The sequence below is a fragment of the Procambarus clarkii genome, chromosome 24, assembly GCF_040958095.1.
Source record: "Procambarus clarkii isolate CNS0578487 chromosome 24, FALCON_Pclarkii_2.0, whole genome shotgun sequence".
Classification (NCBI taxonomy): Eukaryota; Metazoa; Arthropoda; class Malacostraca; order Decapoda; family Cambaridae; genus Procambarus; species Procambarus clarkii.
The window spans coordinates 22,407,224-22,422,849 of NC_091173.1; the positions used below are offsets into that span (position 1 = coordinate 22,407,224).

The window sequence follows — 15,626 nt, forward strand, 5'->3', positions numbered from 1 at the left end:
AGCTTGTGGGAAGCTTTTTGAATTTAATCGTATCCCCTTTTGGGGTCACTAATGGAGTGGCCAGTTTTCAAAGAGTACCCAGATGGCATCCTTGAGAAAGAAGGAGTGAAGGGTACCTTCGTTTACGTAGATGATGTCTGTGTGTGTGGAGATTCTGAGGAAGACCGTGATAAAAATCTGAAACATTTTATGGACGTTGCGAGAAGGTATAACCTGACCCTGAATCTTGAAGAGTGTAGTTTTCGACTCTGGTCTATAAAGCTGTTGGGATATCTTATACAAGAAGGAGAAATTAGACCTGACCCGGAACGCCTCGAGCCACTGTTAAAACTTCCACTACCAAGTAACACAGGTTCTTTACGCAGAACAATGGGAATGCTTGCACATTACTCCCGTTGGGTGGTGGGGTTTTCTGAGATCCGTCCTCTCTCTCATGCCAGTGATTTTCCCTTATCTGCTGCCGCTGCGAAAGCTTTTGAAGGATTGAAACAAGACATTGCTGAGGCAGTGGGTCGAGCAATTGACCCAACAGCTTCTTTCGCTGTGGAAACCAATGCTTCAGGCCATGCTATTGCCGCGACCCTAACCCAGAATGAACAACCAGTAGCTTTCTTCTCCTGAACACTTTCAAATAGTGAACAAAGGCACTCATCAGTGAAGAAGGAAGCGTATGCCATTGTGGAAGCCCTAAGGAAGTGGCGACACCATCTCATTGGACGCCATTTTCGGCTTGTGACTGACCAGCGCAGTGTTGCTTTTATGTTTAACTCTAAATCAGCTGGTAAGATTAAAAATGATAAAATTGCTAGATGGCGAGTCGAACTCTCCTGTTACCACTATGACACTGTATATCACCCAGGTAAAAAGAACATACCAGCTGATGCATTCTCACGTGTATGTGGTGCCACCAGTGTGTGGATGAACTACAGGAATTGCATGACAATCTGTGTCACCCTCGAGTGTCTCGTATGGCTCATTTTGTCCGATGTCGAGATCTGCCTTATTCTGTGGAAGAAGTGAAGAAGATGACTAATTCTTGCTCTGCGTGCTCTGAACTTAAACCTCGGTTTTGCAAGTTTGATTCTGGGCATTTGATTAAAGTAAAATAGGTACCTGGGTGTTAGTCAGCTGTCACGGGCTGCTTCCTGGGGGTGGGGGCCTGGTCGAGGACCGGGCCGCGGGGACACTAAAGCCCCGAAATCATCTCAAGAATCATCATCTCAAGATACTCAACCATTTGAAAGACTCAGCATAGATTTTAAAGGACCACTTTCATCACATTCAAGGAATAAATATATCCTTACTGTTGTAGATGAATTCTCTAGATCCCCTTTTGCATTCCCTTGCTCAGATATGACTACTGGTACAGTAATTCAGTGCCTGGTGCAGTTGTTTGCAATCTTTGGTATGCCTGCATATATACACTCTGATAGGGGAACTTCCTTTATGTCTGAGGAGTTGAAAGATTTTCTACTAAAAAAGGGGGTAGCAACTAGCCTTACAACCCTAGAGGAAATGGCCAGGCTGAGAAGTACAATGGGAATTGTACTTCTTTTGGATTTAAATTATTTTATTATTTGGATATTATTTTTATTTTATAAAATTATTTGGAAGACAGTGCTGCTAGCTCTTAGGACGAGAGGCTTAGATGTATTCCAATGGGAAGTTGCTCTTCCTGATGCACTTCACTCTGTTCGATCACTGTTGTGCACCTCTACATATTGTACACCACATGAACGATTCTTCCGGCATACAAGAAGGTCTACCTCAGGGCGAACACTTCCTACGTGGCTTGCTTGCAGAGGCCCTGTCCTCCTAAAACAACAAAAAAGCAAAAGCAAAAAGGATCCTCTAGTTGAAGAGGTTAAGGTCGTAGACGTGAATCCGGAATATGCCCATGTCAAGTTCCCGGATGGCAGGATTACTACTGTATCATTAAGACACCTCGCACCCATGGCCTCAGAGGGCTGCGAGAGTTTGGACCCCAGTCTCAACATTCCACAGCAACACCCAGCGATTGCGAAAGCTGGAGTAAACCCCAACCTGCCTCATCCTGAACTACTTCGTTCCGAACCACCTAACCTAGAAACACCTAATTGGGAACCTTTCTCTGACGTAACACTCCCTCGAGAAGGTGGTATGCAGGAACCGACTGGAACACTAGAGGCTTCAACTTTGCAGGAGTCCCTTCGACGATCTGGATGGACGCTCAGTACCCCTACTCATCTGCGGGACTATGTTACTTAAAGCTAGATGGGGTGAATGTAGTAAAAGTGTTATTATATTATTGTTCCCGGATGGATGCTCGTTTGACTGTTTTGTTGTTGTCAGATTAGGTGTGTCGTGCCTGTGTACAGGTTAGTTTAATGTTAACTCCTAGTTTAATTTCTATTTGTTCTAGCGTTAGTCATGTGCAATTTGCTTATTGTTATATATAGCTTAAGCACTGTTTATTCTTTATAAGTATTGTATATTATATGGCTTGTATTATTGCAGGATGTAACTGCACTGTAATTATTTGCTCAATAAAGCCACATGTCTGGCAATGCTTCTCCTTTACCTCAATAATAATATTTTATTTAGGAAAAGTACATACATAGATGCAGAGTTACAAACATTCAGATTATTTATAGACAGAGCTAGTACATACAAATACCTAATGCCACTAATACTTGCCCGTTTCGGGGAAGGTGTGGAAGAAAAAAAAACTTAGACTAAAACTTAATAGTAATAGTAATTGAACTTAAAGTATAAATTCGATTGAAAGAAAAAAATAAAAGATAAAAGAGGGAGGAACATGGTAGAAAATAGCCAGTAAACAAGTTGGTCAACAAACAGCATTGTTTGAAAATAGTAAGACATGGGTTGACACTTGGGGGGGGGGAGGTAGGTTACATGGAGTTAATTAGGTAGTACTTAGTTTTCATCTTAAACTGGTTGAGAGAGGTACAGCCTTTGACATGATTGGGAAGGTCATTCCACATTCTGGGTCACTTGATTTGTAGAGCATTTCTAGTTTAATTAAGTCGTACTCCTGGAATATCAAATAGATATTTGTTTCTGGTGTGGTGCCCATGGGTCCTGTTACAACCTTCTAGGAAACTTTTAAGGTTAGGATTGACATTACAGTTCAGCGTTTTATATATATATATATATATATATATATATATATATATATATATATATATATATATATATATATATATAGAGAGAGAGAGAGAGAGAGAGAGAGAGAGAGAGAGAGAGAGAGAGAGAGAGAGAGAGAGAGAGAGAGAGAGAGAGAGGGAGAGAGGGAGAGAGGGAGAGAGGGAGGGAGAGAGGGAGAGAGGGAGGGAGGGAGGGAGAGAGAGAGAGAGAGAGAGAGAGAGAGAGAGAGAGAGAGAGAGAGAGAGAGAGAGAGAGAGAGAGGGAGGGAGGGAGGGAGGGAGGGAGAGAGAGAGAGAGAGAGAGAGAGAGAGAGAGAGAGAGAGAGAGAGAGAGAGAGAGAGGGAGGGAGGGAGGGAGGGAGGGAGGGAGGGAGGGAGAGAGAGAGAGAGAGAGAGAGAGAGAGAGAGGGAGGGAGGGAGGGAGGGAGGGAGAGAGAGAGAGAGAGAGAGAGAGAGAGAGAGAGAGAGAGAGAGAGAGAGAGAGGGAGGGAGGGAGGGAGGGAGGGAGGGAGGGAGGGAGAGAGAGAGAGAGAGAGAGAGAGAGAGAGAGAGAGGGAGGGAGGGAGGGAGGGAGGGAGGGAGGGAGAGAGAGAGAGAGAGAGAGAGAGAGAGAGAGAGAGGGAGGGAGGGAGGGAGGGAGAGAGAGAGAGAGAGAGAGGGAGGGAGGGAGGGAGGGAGGGAGGGAGGGAGAGAGAGAGAGGGAGGGAGGGAGGGAGGGAGGGAGGGAGAGAGAGAGAGAGAGAGAGGGAGGGAGGGAGGGAGGGAGGGAGGGAGAGAGAGAGAGAGAGAGAGGGAGGGAGGGAGGGAGGGAGGGAGGGAGAGAGAGAGAGAGAGAGAGAGAGAGAGAGAGAGAGAGAGAGAGAGAGAGAGAGAGAGAGAGAGAGAGAGAGAGAGAGAGAGAGAGAGAGAGAGTGTGTGTGTACGAGTACACAAGAGAAGATGTGCAGTGACTTAATATCTAACATATTCAGAGATTTGAGTAAGGGTACCGAGTGCTGTCAGGGGCCAGAGTTAGAGATTGTCCTAATAGCAGCTTTGTGTTGGGTAATTAGAGGACGTAAATGATTTTGGGTAGTAGAACCCCAAGCACAAATACCATAATTGAGATAAGGATAGATGCGAGAGTAATAGCGTCACCAGGGCAGGGCGGGGTACATAATATCAGATCTAAGAAAGAATGCGAACAGTTTAAGAAACTTTTTTGGCTATATTTAGAATGTGTTCCTGGAAATTCAGCTTGTTATCGATGAGGACACCAAGGAATTTACCATCAACTTTACTACTGATTTGTGTATTGTTTATTCTTAGATTAATTTCATTTGATGATTTATTACCAAACAAAATGTAGAAAGTTTTGTCAATGTTAAAGGTGAGTTTGTTGGCAGTTAGGCAAAGATGGACTTCATTTAGTTCAGTATTTACTGTGACATTTAGAGCAAGAGGGTCAGAACTGGAGAAAATGAAAGTTGTGTTATCAGCAAATAAGATTGGTTTGAGGTGTTGAGAGGCATTTGGAAGGTCATTAATGTAGATGAGAAAGAGGAGAGGGCCAAGTATGCTGCCCTGTGGAATACCAATGTTTATGGGTAGTGTCGGAGAAATGGAATTATTCACAAACATACTGGAGCCTGTCAGTAAGGTAAGACTGAAGGTATTGCAGGGAGTGACCTCTGACTCCATAATGATGTAATTAAAGAAGAAGGTTTTGGTGGTTGACAATGTCAAAAGCCTTACGTAGATCCACAAATAACCCAACAGGGAACTCATTTTTGTCAAGAGTTTTATGTATCAAGTTAATCATACTGATAAGTGCATCGTTAGTGCTTTTATGGGGTCTGAAACCATATTGGCAAGAGCCAAGTATTTTGAGTTCGGCTGTTCTAAGAACTGTGTTAATTTATCCATGCGTTCTTGGACATCCTCCTCAAATTGTGCTGGTTTAGCGAGGAAGGTTTCTAGTTTGTCTAGATGAGCATTTTGTTAGATGAGGCTTTGTTCATAATTATTTGCTGCATCTGCAGCCATTTGTCTCTTGTTTAGCCATCTCTATGTGGCTTTCTAGTAATTTGAGAGACACATTTGACTGGATTAACTGATCACATTTGTTCAGTTGTCTAGTCACATATCCTTTCTGACTCACATGTACTATGGTACAACGTACTGATATTAGACATTTCATCTGAGTTACTGGTTACTGAATTTGGTTTGGTTGATCCAATAATTCCATAGTGGAAATAAAAGTGGGTCGTCGTCTGACGCTGTTGAGTGCTCGCTGCGCTCCTCACTCTAAGCTGTATTGCAGCCCTTAAACTACTCCCAGATGATGTAGACCACCACCCACAGGCAGCTAAGTACATGGAGTCCAAGCATGTCATAGCACATTCAAAGTAACCAACCCAAATCAACTCATTCCATCTCAAACAAAATTCAAAACAATCCTCTCCGGCTGTGAGTACCAGTGCATGCGTCCCGCCTCTGCCCGCCACCGCGCTGCCTGACGCAAGTTTCCGCCACAACATATACCCCAGTCCATTCTCAACCAATCATGTCTCCCAAAAACAAGATTGCGTAGGGAAATAAGAGCAACAAAGCCCCTAACAAGGCATCCATCCCGACCAACACTGACAGCCTTCGTGTTTCTCCGTATGGAAGCTTTGGGGTCCGCGGCAGCGGTGCTGCCCTCCCCTCTACCCCATCACTGAGCCAGGGAACGGTGTCCTCTCAATCCTGTCCTATTACCGTGCTTACATCCCAGTTTACGGAATTCAAGCGTGCTTCTGGTCCCTCACCGGATTTCTCTAACTGGGCCGAGAATCAGTGGTTCAAAAAGTTGTGCCTAGTCCTTGAGGCTCAAAATACGATCATCCTAAGTCTTCAAACTGAGAATCAAGCGAACCGCGCGAACCTTCATCATCAACAAGAAATAACCTTTCTCCGCGAGGATATTAGAACCTATAAGGCTAGCCAAGATCAACTCCAGCATGACTTGAATGATCTCCGTGAGGAAAACATGCGTCTAAAAACTGATGAACCCATAAAAAAACAAGAGGAAGCTGTCAACAAAATGACTGCATGTATCAGTACATTATCCGCCCAACATTCCATCTCTCAGGATGAACAAGATCAGCAAAAGCTGCTTGACTCTGTAGTTGTGTCGTCCCAAGATATTCCTGTGGAAAGTTAAGGTGAGAAGTGTATTGAAATAGGTCATGCTCTCATAAAAAACGAATTGCAGGTCACTCTAAACAAAACAGACATTATTGCTGCCTACAGAGTAGGCAAAAAGAATCCATCAAGACAAAACCAGCGAAAAATTCGCCTCAAGCTAGCTTCCCAGTCCATAAAATCGCATCTTGTCCGGACAGCTGCATCCCAACGACAGGGATCTACATCAACGAGTGCTTGACTAGAAAAAGACAGCAACTCGACAACAACTAATAATCATGCTGCATTGTGACTACCAATTTTTGTCAACTACCATTCAAGCTGTCATTGCAATCAATCTTAGCTACCTATGTGCTTTAATATACTGTACCTACAATTTTCTCTCATCTTTTTTTTTCATTTCATGTAACTGTTATCATTTTTTTGTCTATAAACTTTGCAAGTATTTACCTCCTTAAAATTTTCTTAGATTAAGGACCTGCCCGAAACGCTGTGCGTGCTAGTGGCTTTACAAGACTGTAATTACCATATTTGTATCCTCACATTCCTTATGTACATTCTTGTATATGCATAAATAAAAATAAAAATAAAATAATAACTCCTCCACCGCCTGCAGCAAGTCCGTCGTCAAAACCCAGATGCGATTCATCAGTGCTTCGTCAGAGAGGGCATGATTAAAGTGAGAAAGACTTCAGGAGGTAACATGTTTACAATTGCTAATGAGGAAAACCTCAACACTTTCCTCACCCAATGTGGTTTGTCTCACCTTATTATCACTGTCAATGAGTCAACATAATTAACCCCCTTGTCACCTAGTGCGGGCTACGTATCCTAAGTCTCTTTGTTTCACTTTTTAAATTAATTTTTAATTTAATTTTTACTAGTCATTTATTGGACTTAATTAATTGAGTTCATTAATATTTTCATAAGTTCTTATTAATTATACGATCATAACTAAACTATTTATAGTTAATAATCATTAGATTAAATTTGCCTATGTTTATTATTCAACTTTTTTCTTTGCTTTCATTTACTACCTAGGTTGCCTAGCCTCGCCATACTCCCTTACTCCATTGTACCCCTGGCTTTGCCTGTGTCTCATAATGCAAATTATTACTTACAGTGTACCTGAGAGTACCTGTAAGCAATCTACCTCATTTTTCTTTATTTTTTGTTCATTTTGTGTTTGTTTTGTATAGTCTTGTTTATATTTTTATTTTTTCCTCACCTTTTATATCAAAATTTTATTTTGTAATTGCCATTCTTGCCTTGTTTTCCAACAACCAGCCTTCTTATGCAGACAAGTATAGACCCAGAACTAAACCTCTTATCCATTATCTATAACAATCATCACTTTACTGATCAAAATTGCAGATATTTTACAGCACATGATGTAAACAATGTATTAACACAATCAGAATATTTTTGTAATTAACTTGAATGTAAGATCTCTAAGCAAACACTTCGATGATGTTAGTGCCTTGATTGAAACTGTTGATAACAAATTCTCTTTTATTATACTTGCTGAAATGTGGTTAAAAGAGGTTACTACTCAACTCTTTAACATGTCAAACTACTCGGCAATTCACAACTGTCGTCCAATTCAGAGAGGTGGTGGTACTGCTCTTTACTACCACCAAGAACTAACATGCTTAAAAGTAATTAGAACTAGAGACTACTGTAGAGAGTATATCTTCGCCAGTTTTAGAGTCAAGGGTACCGAGTCTGTCCTGTCTGTGGGAGCAGTCTATAAAATTCCTAACACTGATGTGTCCGAATTCAACTCTAACCTTAGAAATCTAATACTAGATAACAGACTGAACAAAAACTATCTAATCATCGCAGAGGACTTTAATAGTGTTCTCTGCGAGCCTGAACACCCTACTGCTGTTAGCTTCCTCAACTGTATGAATTCCTGCTTCCTCATACCCTTAATCACTAGACCTACTAGAATCACTGATAGTACTGCCACGACTCTTGGTCACATCTGGACCAACATAACCTCTCCGCTTGCTTCAGGGATAATCATCAATAGCACTACAGACCATTACCCCACATTTCTCTAAACTAACATTAACAAACCACCTCTAGAGACAAGGGAGATAAGCTTTAGGCTGCACAATGAAACTGCTATAGGCAATTTTATAACTGCTGCTGCTAATGTCAACTGGGAGTCCGAGTTAGGTAACATAGGGGACATCAACCTAGCAGTGCAATCTTTTCTTCAAAAAACTCTCAGCCTTTATAACACCCACTGTCCTATGCTAACGAAACAAGTCACAACTAAAAGGATAAACAATCCTTGGCTTACAAAGGGAATACTTAAATCCATTAATAAAAAACATGACCTTGAGAAGAAGTATAGGTTAGGAACCGTCTCCAAAGAATTTTCAAAGAATTACTCATCATTGCTATCTAAAGTAATTAGAAGAGCCAAAATTAAATACTACGAAGATAAATTTACCCAAACAAAGGGCAACATTAAGAAAACATGGAGCACAAGTTCACAAATTTTGGGATCAAAGAAGATTTTAAATAACAAACCAATACTTCTGTTCAATAACGATGGTCAGCTTTCAGCCTCTGATACTGCTATTGAGTTCAATAGGTTCTTCTCTTCCATTGGGTCATCCCTTGCAAATAATATTCCATCTTCCAGTACTGACATTAAGGACTATCTTACAAGTAACTATCCACTGTCTCTGTACCTAAAGCCTACAAATTCCACTGATGTTAATGAGATAATCCTTTCCCTTAAAACCAAGTCTAGTGCCCTTGAGGAGATACCAACTTTAATTTACAAAAAAGCCTCCAGATCTTTAGCCCCTGCTATTGCATTGCTCTTCAACAAGTCACTTGAACTCCAATCCTTTCCAGATAATCTAAAAAAATGAGAGTAACCCCTGTACACAAATGTGGTGATCTCACAGATGTTAACAACTACAGACCTATATCAATCCTGCCAAACTTGTCAAAAATATTTGAAAAACTAATCTACAAGCAGCTTTACTCCTATCTAGCCAAACACAATATACTTAGCTCTTGTCAATATGGCTTCAGACCCAAAAAAAAGCACTAACGATGCACTTATTAGTATGATTAACTTGATACATGCAGCTCTTGATAAAAATGAGTTCCCTGCTGGGTTATTTATGGACCTGCATAAGGCTTTTGACACTGTCAACCACCATAAACCTTCTTCTTAAATTACATCATTATAAAGTCAGAGGTCACTCCCTGCAATACCTCAAATCTTACCTTACTGACAGGCTCCAATATGTTTCTGTGAATAATTCAATTTCTCCCACTCTACCCATCAACATTGGTGTTGCTCAGGGCAGCATACTTGGCCCTCTCCTCTTTCTCATCTAAATATATCAAAAAAAAGTTTCAAAAACTGTTGGCATTCTTTCTAAGATCAGATGTTATGTACCTCGCCCAGCCTGGTGACACTATTACTCCCTCATCTATCCTTATCTCAACTAAGGTATCTGTGCTTGGGGTTCTACTACCCAAAATCATTTACGTCCTCTAATTACTCAACACAAAGCTGCTATTAGGACAATATCCAACTCTGGCCCCAGACATCACTCGGTACCCCTACTCAAATCTCTGAATATGTTAGATATTAAGTCACTGCACATCCTCTCATGTGTATTATATATATATATATATATATATATATATATATATATATATATATATATATATATATATATATATATATATTTATTGTGACGGGAAAGTGTAGAAGTGTAGGTGTTCGGCAGTCCTCCTAATGGCTAGTGTCAATGCCTATCACATTTAAGAAAAAAAAGATCGACTGCTCGGGCTGTTGTCTGTGGTAAAGTAAGGCAAGACACGTAAAACACATAGAATGAACAATGAAACTTTAACTTTACAAATTATGAACAAAGAGAATCCCTTGGCTATGTACAGTGCAAACAAACAAGTCAAAATATATAACATAAACATTAAGAACAAGGGTGACGTTACTCTACAAATAAAATAAAGACAAAAGAATGGATAAACAGGTGCTGAGAATATAGCGCTAGCTGAGAACCTCCACCAATAAACAGAGCGTATATCAGTTGGTTGTTCACAGCTTGAGAGCATAAGGATATTCTGACTTCAATGGCTGGTTCAAGCCCAGACATCGACTTGGTAGAGGGTGCAGAGGTGCAGGTGTGCTGTCGGCGGGTCACCAATCAGAAGCAGGCAGGCTGGAATGGTAGTTTGCTGGTTAACGACGGTGGCGAGCCGGCATGGAGGGAGTGAGGAGTAGGGGGAGTTTAGGGTACGTTTGCCTCCTGGTCAAAACGTTTTGTGCTACTGGTAGACGTATCTTGAAGGTAGCCTCTTGGTGTTGTATATATATATAAGTAACTTTACGTAGGGAAGAGCAGGCTCAATCTCTCTTGAAAGAGATTACCGTCACAATATAAAAAAAATAAAAATAAAATGTTTATTCAGGTAAGGTACATACATACAAGAGATTTTACATAAATTGATCGATAGATAGAGCTAGTACATACAATGCCTAAAGCCACTATTACGCAAGCGTTTCAGGCAGGAAAAACATTAATGACTAAAACTTAATACTAATTGAGCATAAAGATATAAAATGTGTCGAGAACAAATAAAAATAAAGATAAAAAGGGGGAAACATGGCTGAAAAAGCAGCACAAATATAATTAGGTCGACAAAAAGCGTTGTTTAAGAAAACAGACATTAGAGGGGTAAGGTAGGTTACAGAGAATTTATTAGGCAGTGTTTCGTTTTTATCTTAAACTGGTTGAGAGAGGTACAGTCTTTAACATGATTGGGAAGGTCATATATATATATATATATATATATATATATATATATATATATATATATATATATATATATATATATATATATATATATATATATATATATATATATATATATATATATATATATATATATATATATATATATATATATATATATATATATATATATATATATATATATATATATATATATATAGCAGCTAGCACTATATGGTGACAAGTCGCCAATATATGTCATTCTTAAAAAAGACGAATATCTGGCGAAAATGAACCTCATACTCTCTGACCAAACTAAGTTCCAAAGGGTAACAAAGGACACTACACCCGAATTAAAAGCAAAGGTCAACAAACTGATCGAAACTGTGAACGCCAAGAAATCCGGACTCCACCTGCCAAAGATCATTGGGGAATATAAACCTGGATATGCGTATGGAAATGTCAAGACACACAAGCCTGGAAACCCACTTCGGCCAATCATTAGCCAGATACCCACACCCACGTACAGACTGGCGAAGCGACTCAACGGCCTGCTGACTCCTTATGTTCCTTGCGCCTTCAGCCTAAAGTCTCCACAGGAATTTGTTGACTTACTGCGGGGCACACGGGCCACAGGGATAAGAGCCTCGTTGGACGTAGAATCGCTGTTTACCAACGTACCTGTGGACGAGACAATCGGATGATAGCCGACAGAGTGTATCGTGATCCAGCCTGTACTCCTCTTGACATACCAGAAAATATTCTGAAGAAACTACTCCAAGCTTGTACTAAAGAGGCACCCTTCTGAGCCCGGATGGGCACATGTATAAGCAAGTAGATGGGGTCGCCATGGGTTCTCCCCTAGGTGTCCTGTTTGCAAACTTCTACATGGGTACCATCGAGCAAAAAGTCTTAGTCGACATGAACTTGAAACCGGCCATATACTGCAGGTATGTTGACGACATTTTTACACAGGTACCTGATGTCAGACATCTGCAGGAGCTGAAGGAGGCATTTGAGCTGAGTTCCGTGCTGCGTTTCACTTACGAGATGGAAAAGGATGGGAAGCTGCCCTTTCTAGATGTAACAGTCATGGAAAAGAGCGGAGGTTTCCACACTGCAGTCTACACTAAGGAAACGAACATAGGAATGTGCCTAAATGCCAACAGCGACTGCCCAGACAGGTACAAGAGGAGTGTTGTTAATGCATATGTCGACCGTGCTCTCAGCCACAGCTCAGAATGGAAGCAAGTCGACGAAGAACTCTGTAGGGTAAGGCAGGTCCTAGTCAACAACGGCTTCTCCAATGGTTTCATCGAAGACATCATAAGAAGGAAAGTGAAACGCCATGCAACCTCTGAAGAGACAACTAACACAACACCTATACCCCCTATTAGACTATTTTACAGGAACTTCTTTTCCACAGCTCAAAAAACGGAGGAAAGGGTCCTGAAAGATATTGTTAATAGAAACGTTATCCCTACAGACAAAAATCAGAGGATACAACTGACGATTTACTATAAAACCAGAAAAACGGCCAGCCTACTCATGAGAAACTCTCCAGACACAAAACAGAACGCTTTAAAAGAGACTAACGTCGTCTATGCCTTCAAATGCCCTCTTGGGTACTGTAAGCTCCAAAAAACCCAGTATATAGGCAAGACAACGACATCTCTTTCTAGGCGTTTAACGATGCATAAGCAACAGGGCTCCATTAAGGAACATATAATCTCTTCCCACAACCAAACCATCGCCAGAGAAATCCTAGTAAACAACACAGAAATCATCGATAGATACAGCGATAGCAGGCGGCTTGACGTTTCCGAGGCACTACACATCAAGAAGTCAACACCAGCAATCAACAGCCAATTAATGCACAACTTTATTCTACCCACCTCAAGACTCCGCTCCAATATAGAAGCATCAAGAAATATGGACCAATAGGCTTTCTACAAACACTTCTATTCAATACCCATTGTTTCGTGTTCTGTCTTGTGTTGATGAAATTAATACCCTATTAATGCCACCTCTTGTTCTGTCTTGTGTTGATGAAATTAATACCCTATTAATGCCACCTCACCCCATCCACTTCACTCAAATGTAGATATAAAATCGGAGATGCGTAAGTTCTATTCAGTTGTGTATTTGTAAACTAAAGTCTTTGAAAATGTAATAAGTTTTATGAAACGCGCTCATGTCGCGTCATACTAGAAATAAAAATGAATTTTGGAGAATTGATTTTTGATTTACCTCCAACAGTGAAAAGAAATGTACGAAAGATTGAGAAAATTCGTGTTAGAATTATTAATCTTACTTTTTCGGTCATATTTAATAATATATATATATATATATATATATATATATATATATATATATATATATATATATATATATATATATATATATATAAAAATATATATATATATATATATATATATATATATATATATATATATATATATATATATATATATATATATATATATATATATATATATATAAACGTGGAAGTGTCGGGGCAGGCGAACGCGTGGATGGAGGCTCTGTTGTTTACAGAGCCATATCTAGTGACATCCTGGCGTCACCGAGCCTAGCCTGCACAAGGTGCTGTGTGAATATCCTGGGAAGGTGCAGGAGTGGACGGGAAGTGCCCAAAGTGGACCATCTCAAAAAAACACGGATCAAACAGTTGGATTTACAGTGTGGAATATAAGGGCAGTGAGGGCCACGCCGGCGCCCTGTAGGCCTCCCACAGTGATGGTGTGGGAGGAGGGGGTGTTGTTGTGCGGTCAGGCGAAGGGGGGGGGGGTCATCCGTGTGCCACCCAGTGATTATATAAATATATTTGGAAAAGAAAACAGAAATTAGCAATCATGTTTAGTGTTAATGGAGCTCACAGTGTGTCAGACTACAAGTGTAGGATTCATTCACCATTGTGCAGTGATATACAAGGAAATTGTACCAGTGTTTAAGTGTCACCCAGACCCCCCCCCCCCCTCTCCCCTCAGGGCGAACGGTGTTCCGTCAACCCCAACACCCTCCCCGCCCGCCGGCCCCACCGCACCACTGTACCTCCTGCCATCCCACCCCACCCACCCTGCGGCTGGGCGTCTCCCACCCACCTATTCACTGCCCACACAGTGCCTGTTGCAGAGATGTGTCACCCTCCATGCACCCAGATATGGCACAGGTCACAGCAAGCATTCAGGTTCCTCCCAAAAGGGAGGGAGACACAAGTACCCCAACCCGTTCTCGCAAATTTAATAAGTCAATATTGACTTATTAGTTGCGTGCATAGGTGACATACTAAACATAATAGTTTCCCTTGAAAAGCTTCATAGAAAACACCGACCTTACCTAACCTACTTAGTATGTTAAAATAAGCATCTTATAGCTTCGTAATTACAATTGTTACTTAACCTATTATAGGTATAGGTTAGGTAATAATTGTAATTACGAAGCAATAAGATGCTTATCTTAACATACTAAGTAGGTTAGGTAAGGTCGGTGTTTTCTATGAAGCTTTTCAAGGGAAACTATTATGTTAAGTATGTCACCTATGCACATATTTAATAAGTCAATATTGACTTATTAAATGTGCGTGAACGGGTTGCAGTACCCACATGAGTGGTGAGTGCGAGGGACAGCCAACTACCCCTGCCGCCATCACCCGTGTCCACCCTCCCACGCCATGCCGATGTCACAGCCCGCCCGGGGGACGGAGGGGACTCCCCCAACTAACCAGGAACCCCTCAGCCAAGAACACGGTCCTGGGAACAATGCACCCAGAGGCGCACCCAGAGGGGGACCCAGACCCAGAGGAACGTGTCGGGTGTGTGACGAATCTCACAGCCTTAGAAACGACGGAACCCTACGTCAACACAACAACTGTGAGGGTTCATTGACGGTACCTGTGTCCATTGACGGAACCCAATGTGTAATAGACAACAAAATAAAATCCAGCCCATCAACCGTGAAGAGCTCAGTCCCCCAGGGTACTGTGCTTGCTCCAGTACTTTTTCTCATCCTCATTTCGGACATACACAAGAACACAACCTATAGCACTGTATCATCCTTTGCAGATGACACTAGGATCTTCATGAGAGTAGGCAACATAGAGGACACGGCGAACCTCCAGTCAGATGTAGATCAGGTCTTTCTATGGGCTACAGAAAATAATATGGTGTTTAACGAAGATAAGTTCCAGCTCATGCGCTATGGAAAAAATGAAAATATAAAAACGGAAACCACGTACAAAACTCAGGCAAATCATAACATAGAACGAAAAGGCAATGTAAAGGATCTGGGTGTACTCATGTCGGAAGACCTTACCTTTAAAGAACACAATAAAGTAGCCGTCACAACTGCAAGAAAAATGACAGGTTGGATAACAAGAACTTTTCACACTAGAGATGCTATACCGATGATGATACTTTTCAAAACGCTTGTGCTCTCTAGAGTGGAGTACTGCTGCACAATGACAGCACCTTTCAAAGCTGGAGAAATTACTGACCTGGAG

General features: G+C 41.1%; 1 pseudogene; it reads left to right on the top strand.

Moving 5' to 3' along the window:
• Positions 1–759: 759 nt before the first annotated feature.
• On the top strand, positions 760–6,330 carry LOC138367976 (uncharacterized; annotated as a pseudogene).
• The last annotated feature ends 9,296 nt before the right edge of the window (positions 6,331–15,626 follow it).